This window comes from Ursus maritimus, unplaced genomic scaffold, assembly GCF_017311325.1.
Source record: "Ursus maritimus isolate PB19 unplaced genomic scaffold, ASM1731132v1 scaffold_34, whole genome shotgun sequence".
NCBI classification, from domain to species: domain Eukaryota; kingdom Metazoa; phylum Chordata; class Mammalia; order Carnivora; family Ursidae; genus Ursus; species Ursus maritimus.
The window spans coordinates 12,150,629-12,156,628 of NW_024426008.1; the positions used below are offsets into that span (position 1 = coordinate 12,150,629).

Here is a 6,000-nt window from a genome sequence, read left to right on the forward strand (position 1 = left end):
GATTTTGTGTATACAATGATTTTACATGCAACAGCTCCCAACACGGACTTCCTTCCACCCCATGTCTTTCAAGAGTTCCAGAAGCCAATTCTTTGGTCTCCACTTGGGTGTCTCACAAGCAAAACCTATCCAAATGGATCACCTACCCTCCCCTACCCCAGGGTTCTCGGAACACCATAAATGGTTTCACCACTCCATCCCACTCAGTTATTTATGCCAGTAACTTTCAAAATGTCCTCCATATTGCCCTGTCCATCAACCGCACCCAAATAATCACCACTTTCATACTGATTTTAGCTACAAACTCAAACTCAACCTCTCTCCCTTTCCCTCCTCCCCTCAACCCCTCTGCCTCTGGCTTCTATTCAGCAACACTGCATCATGCCTTGGTGACAGCAAATGACTTTGCACTCTGTCCCCACAGCCTGTCCTGCCCCTCGCCAGGGTATGTGCAAGAAGCGACAGGCTGAGGGCCTCAGGCCTTTGGTCTGGCCTAGCTGGGACAGTGTAGTTCATCTTTTCCAGCCTGCACAACAGCACCACAGACACCAGCACAGCCTAACCCTGCAAACCCACACAGCAGTGACGATGATCAAAATCCCAAACTTAATCACTCATCTCCCATTTAACATTCTTTAAAAGGTTCCCATTACCTTTCCATCGAAGTCCAAAGTCCCGAAAATGACCTGAGAGGCTTGACCCCAAAGCCTTATGCCTGCCTTGGTCTCAACCCTTCCAACATGGAACTCAGGCCCCTAATTCACCTACTTCCTATTCATTTTTCAGGCCTTATTTTAAATTTCACTTTCTAGGGAGACCTACCGTGAGTAATCCCCTCCCCTAGTTGAGGTCCTCAGGGTCAATGTTCTCTGGACATCTTGGGCTTTTCGGGAGTCCCACTGACGACTGGGACAGCCTGTGGGACTATGTGCTCGTCTACCTCTACCCCCTCTTCTGGCCACTAGGCTAGAAGGCTCAGAAAGGCAAGGACCCTCCATCCTTCAGCCTTAGGGTCAGAGCTGACAATGCGTGTCGTACTCAGTAAGTCCTTGCTCAATGAATGCCTGGAGAAACAAGATGCTTGGGTATCCAGGCTCCTCACACCCAATTTGGCTAACTCTTTAGCAAAAGAAAAATTATTCATGGGAGGAATTTCTTTTTTATTCATGGGAGTAAATTTATTTTTATTTATTATTATTTTTTTGAAGTTAATTTATTTTTATTTTTTTAGTATCTCCACACCCAACGTGAGTGGGGCTCCACTCATGATCTCGGGGTCAAGAGTCACATGCTGTTCGGACTGAGCTAGCGGGGTGCCCCTTCTTAGTAAATTTAGGGTACCGATCCTGTTTGGAAATACTAGTACAATCAGTGAATCGGAAACTCTCAGTGCTTTGGGGCAGCAGTAACCTCTCCTCTGGATTTGCAGTAGTGACTGCAATCCTCTTCTGAGCTATGGACAAAGAGCCGGGGTCAGCTTCATGGGTGTGCAACCTGTGCAACCACATAGGGCCCCGTGACTCACTTAATACTCAAGCCGTCTGCTGCCATCTTGACTTTTTTTTTTTTTTGAGTTTTATTTATGTAAGTAATCTCTACACCCAATGTGGAACTCGAACTCATGACCCTGAGATCAAGAGTCAGGTGCTCTTCTAACTGAGCCAGCCAGGCACCTGGCCATCTTGGTGTTCTTAATAATTTTTAAACATGGGGCCCCACAAATTATGTAGCCAATCCTGAGTCTTACAAATTAGTTTGATTTCCGGAAGGGATCCAATGGATAGCCAATCCCTTTCCAAGGATGCATCTTTCATAACTAGGGCTGTGTTTCCAACCTCCTGAACTTAAGGTCCAAAAACAGAGGGTTATATATTCAGGACATTTTCTTCTTCTGATATGAATTATTATATTGTGTATAATGTAGGGATGTCTTCCATCAGATCAGAATTTCTCAGGCTACAGAAGTATATGTTGTCTTAGCTACTGCTGTTAGCTAAAAGCTTTTTATGTTTCCTAAAACTAAATTCTACTCTGAACATGATCTACAGTGAGTCTCATTGTTAAAATGTTTGCTTAGGTAGTTTTGCTTGGGGTTCTCTTCGGGATTGTGTCAATTTGTCCCAAATTGACAATAAGCATGGTTCATTAATATTTTATCACCTTAAAAAAATTAAAAGACATCAAGTAAACTAAAGGGAGAAAATGGGGGCACCTGGGTGGCACAGTAATTAAACATCTGACTCTTGATTTCAGCTCAGGTCATGATCTCAGGGTCGGGGGACTGGCCCTGCATTGGGCTGTTGGGCTCCTTGCTCAGTGGGACGTCTGCTGGAGATTCTCTCTCTTCCCCTGCCCCTCTCCCAGCTTGCTCTCTCTCTCTCTCTCTCTCTCTCATAAGATATCTTTAATAAAATAAAAGAAAAGGAGAAAAATGAAAACCACTCTAGAATTCCTTTTTTAGCTTCCGCTATATTTTAAACCTTAGAAATCTAACAACCATATTGAACACCTGAAATTTCCTTAGAGATAATAAATCCTGGCAGGACACATGGGGCTGTTCACGAACACTAGTCTAGTCACCTTTATTATAAAAATATTTTAAAATGTAGATGTTTGTTTCAACATTACAGATAGCTTCTCTAGTCATTACAAATTTAAAAGTTAATTGTATTTATAGTTTAGTTCATAAACGTCCAGAGCATTTTAAATGTTGGCTCGTTCTTTTGCCCACAGGTAACTCTGTCCTCCAGGGGACGTGTGGCAACATCTAGGTTGTTATAACTGTAGGGAGGGGGCGACTGGCGTTTACTGGGTAGGACCAGGGTGCTGCTACATATCCCACAATACACAGGACACTTTCCACAACAAAAGCTTGATCAACCCAAAATGTCAACATACATAGCATTTGCCACAGATGGGCGACAAAGAAACAAGACAACTCTTAGCACTCCATCCGGTGTCAAAGCCAGTGTGGGTAAGGATACAGACAGTCCCTATGAGAAACACATCTGATTTATATCAACAGTCATTTGGAAACTCCTCTGTTAAGTCAGGGAGTGAGGCATTCGACATCCTGAACTAGAACCATGAATACATTTTCATTGAAATGCCCATTAGGAGCAGTGACACAATTCCTCAGCTGGCCCATAAAGACTACGTTACTCTATGTGGCGGAAATACTGCATCCTTCATAGAACGCAGGAATCGAGAATCAGAAGAAATCATTTCAACAGCATTAATCTCGGGTTTCCACCACCTCACTTCATGACAAGTGCACAGTCTCTACACCACAGGTCAGAATTTTTCATTCCCCTGGAGAATGCAATCATCAAGTATAGAAGTTTCTTAAGACAGTTCTGAAAAGAAATGATGCATGAACCAAAACTGATTGGTTCCTGTGTTTTAAAAAAAGAAAAGAAGAGTATTTAAATCAGGTTTTACTTTGTAAAAAAAAAAAAAAAAAAAAAAAAAAAAAAAAAAAAAAAAGGTTTTTCAGCTATTGGGGGAAGGGGAGAAAGATCCAGACACTCTGGGTCAGAATCCCTACATGGTTATGGGGAGAAAATGGCCAGATACCCACACAGATTGTTGTAGCAGGTCGTCCGTTGGTCACCTGTGCCCGACCAAGGCCCTCTTAGATGCCCCATCCATTACCTGTTCAGTCCCTGTAACAGAGCTGATTTTGTAGATCGCTGATAATTCTCAAGGACATTTTTCTTAATGTTAAGCAACTAAGTTACAAATGGAAAAAAAACCAATTTGTGGTTGGAAGCATCCTCATCATCAGTCAGGGATGAATTAGAATTAATGAAGGATGAAATCCACTAGAGATTTGGAGCCCAGACTATGGAGGTCCTGCCAGTGAAGGAAGGGCAGACCAGCTGGCGGCAAACTTTAAATCCTCCCCATGAAATATTAAAAGTATCAACTTTTTCCATCTACTAATAAAACTTTGTAAAAGTAGATTTACAGTATATTACATTGTTTTTAAAAATTGAGGAGTCAGCCATTTCTAAGAACTCAGTTTCCCAAAACTACATCTTGAAGGGCTGCGAAAAATCCATTAAGCAATAGCAGGTATCCGCAGAGCTCAGTGTTTCTTTTTGCCAGAAGTGAAATCTGTTACCCTATCCTCTGGCGGGGGAGCCTGTCTGGAACCGCCTCGGCTCCTAGCGGGTAATTTACACTGATCTTTAAAAACCATTCACCCCTCCTCCTCCCCTCTATAAAACAAATCTGCCTTTCAGAACAGCTCTGAAAAGGGGACAGAATGCCCAGAGCAGGGGACAAGTCCCCGACCGGATGCCTCACCTAACACTCGCCAAATTCAAGCCACAGAAACCTGTAGCCTGTTCTCAGCTCAAGGAACCACTGCTTTCTCCAACCTCGTTATCCTTTCCATTTGGCCGCTTGTCTCACTGGTTGGAAAATGAAGACTCTCTTCCCTCTAGAAAGGAATCGAGCAAAGGGTACCACGGTTGCCGGGTGACTACAAAACCTACCTCTACCTGGGCAGCCCATAAGGTCCAGCCCGGATCTGCAGGCGACCTCATCCACCGTGAGAAAGAAGTGTGGCCGGCGAGGGTGCCTGGGGCTCGCTCGGCATCGAGAGAAAGCGCTGCAAGGAGAAAAACAGCTGTAAGCCAGGACTGCTTCCACTTCAGAAAGCTAATAACCAAAAACTGGTAGAATTTGAGAAAAGTGGTGGGGAAAGAGGGGGGGGGGGGGGAAGGAACCTAGGAGGGAGTACAATCACCTGTTTTCCTAACAGACCCAAGAGCGCGAGTTTCCTACACCCGCAGGGGAAGGACAGAGAGGCGGCAGGGGGACAGGAAGAAGCGTGGGGGCTTCGGAGTCCCTTTCCAATCGCTTGCCCCAAGGCGAGTCCTTTCTGGTCCTGTTGTCGGCTTCTTCATCAGTAAAATGGGGGTAATAACGCCTCTTCGCGGGGCTACGAGGAGGATTAAAGGAAGTTAAAGCTGCTGGCACCCAAGGGACTGCAATGAGTAACTGTGCGCTCTTCTGCCTATCCGCGCCCGCAGCCAACTCCTCTGATTTCTCAGTTCCTACTCGCTACCCGGACCCGGGGGAAAGAAGCCAGAAAAAGTGGCTTCCAGGTGTTACTGGGACCGGAGTCCCAGGCCCGCGCTTCACCGATCGGACCAGGAGTAAGGACCCGGAGAGAAGGCGTCCAGAGCGCACACGCGCTGCCGTATCACTCCCACCGCGCGTCCGCTCCCTCCAGCCCCAGCTCCGCTTCCTCTCCCCCGCCGGAGCCCACCCCGCCCGGGGCAGCGGGGCCCTGACTGAGAGCCGGCTCCCTCCCTCGCATCCTTCCCATCCCTCCACCCGCCACCGGACGCCATAGCAGGCGATCCGGGTTGCTGGGGCCGGGTGGGATAGAGTGGAAGAGTCGGTTACCTGCAACAACGTTCTGGCCCCCGCGGCGCAGAAGGGTGCTCTACCGCGCGGCACCCCAAAGAGGCCCTCACTGGCCAAGCTCAGCGCTCGCTGCGCGGGCGGACTGCGGCTCCGCTCTCTTTGCCTCCTACCCCGCAGCCTCGCCCGTGGCCCCGCCCCGCTAGGCCCCGCCCCACAGCATCCCCGCCTCGCCCACCTCGGAGGTTTGCGGGCGGGGGAGCGCACGCGGCTCCTGCCGGGGACAGCGCGCCCTCTGGGTCTCACCGCGGAGTGGGCAGAGAGCCGGCGTCCATGTGCTTCCTCTCTGCGCTTCCTCACGTTCGCCCTGGTTCTTAGTTCCCCAAACTGCGCAAGGGCTGGGTGAGTAAGTGGGGTCTTCTAAAACATTCTTTGCCCTTCTCCTCAGAGGCAGGAAACTCGAGAAGTGCAGCCTTTTCTGATTTTAAAAATGTTTTATAAAAAACCAAAAAATGCAAATGCTAAGGTTCTTTATAAAGTTTAGAGATGACCGTGCAGTTTTTTTTCCTGATGATCTTGTTAAATTTAGTATTTAAAAACTCATTGCATTCATGTGTGTTT

The 6,000-nt window shown here is 47.2% G+C and overlaps 1 protein-coding gene and 1 long non-coding RNA gene across 4 annotated transcripts in view; one reads left to right on the plus strand and one right to left on the minus strand.

The window, feature by feature from the left end:
• GCNT1 (glucosaminyl (N-acetyl) transferase 1) overlaps positions 1 to 5,565 on the minus strand; it is a 29,001-nt gene extending 23,436 nt beyond the window's left edge. For 2 of the 3 annotated variants that reach the window (XM_040620231.1, XM_040620233.1), the window contains exons 1-2: positions 5,422 to 5,565; positions 4,503 to 4,618 (exon numbers count right to left, since the gene is read on the minus strand). The gene's annotated coding sequence lies outside the window, so the exon portion shown is untranslated. Of the gene's footprint in view, positions 1 to 4,502; positions 4,619 to 4,756; positions 4,952 to 5,421 lie in introns of all 3 variants that reach the window. The other variant, XM_040620232.1, reaches the window with a different exon arrangement.
• Positions 5,566 to 5,641: 76 nt separating this feature from the next.
• The window catches only part of LOC103663274, a 25,150-nt gene continuing 24,791 nt past the window's right edge, over positions 5,642 to 6,000 (plus strand). Inside the window, exon 1 of the long non-coding RNA XR_005831836.1 lies at positions 5,642 to 5,781. This is a non-coding gene — a long non-coding RNA (uncharacterized LOC103663274). The remainder of the gene's footprint in view (positions 5,782 to 6,000) is intronic.